Here is a 1,057-nt window from a genome sequence, read left to right as displayed (position 1 = left end):
GCAAGTCTGTTGGTGCCATTTTTCCAACAGCATTTGCTTACTTCATGCCTGTGCACCACATTTTGGAAATTCTCGCAAAATTTCAAATGTTTTCATTATTACTATATTTGTTATCGTGATCTGTGATCAGTGGTCTTTGAGGTTACTATTATAATTGTTTTAGGGCACCACGAACCTCACCTACATAAGACAGCAAACTTAATAGATGTGTGTTCAGACAGCAAGTTCCCTTCTCTCTCCCGCTCCTCAGGCCTCCCTATTCCCTGAGACACAATATTAAAGTCAGGCCAATTAATAACCCTACAATGGCCTCCAGGTGTTCCAAGTGAAAGGAAGAGTCGCATGTCTCTCACTTTAAATCAAAACCTAGAAATGATTAAGCTTAGTGAGGAAGACATATCAAAAGCCAAGATAGGCTGAAAGCTAGGCCTCTTATGCCAAACAATTAGCCAAGTTGTGAATGCAAACGAAAAGTTCTTGAAGGAAATTAAAAGTGCTACTTCAGTGAACACGCAAATAAAAAAGCAAACAGCCTTATTGCTGATATGGAGAAAGTTTTAGTAGTCTGGATAGAAGATCAAACCAGCCACAACATCCCCTTAACCCAAAGCCTAATGCGGAGCAAGGTCCTAGCTCTTCAATCCTCTGAAGGGTGAGAGAAGTGAGCAAGCTGCAGAAGAAAAATCTGAAGCTAGCAGAGGTTGGTCCATGAGTTTCAAGGAAAGAAACCATCTCCATAACATGAAAGTGCAAGGTGAAGCAGCAAGTGCTGACGTAGAAGCTGCAGCAAGTTCTCCAGAAGATATAACCAGGATAAATAATGATGGTGGCCACACTAAACAATAGATATTCAATGTAGACAAAACAGCCTTATATTAGAAGAAGATGCCATCTAGGACTTTCATAACTGGCGAGGAAAAGTCAATGCCTTGCTTCAAAGCTTCAAAGGACAGGCTGACTCTCTTGTTAGGGGCTAATGTACCTGGTAACTTCAAGTTAAAGCCAATGCTCATTTACCATTCTGAAAATCCTAGGACCCTTAAGAATTATGCTAAAG

This window comes from Equus quagga, chromosome 10, assembly GCF_021613505.1.
Source record: "Equus quagga isolate Etosha38 chromosome 10, UCLA_HA_Equagga_1.0, whole genome shotgun sequence".
Taxonomy (NCBI): domain Eukaryota; kingdom Metazoa; phylum Chordata; class Mammalia; order Perissodactyla; family Equidae; genus Equus; species Equus quagga.
The sequence above is the reverse complement of the archived record's forward strand: the minus strand, read 5'-3'. Positions refer to the sequence as shown.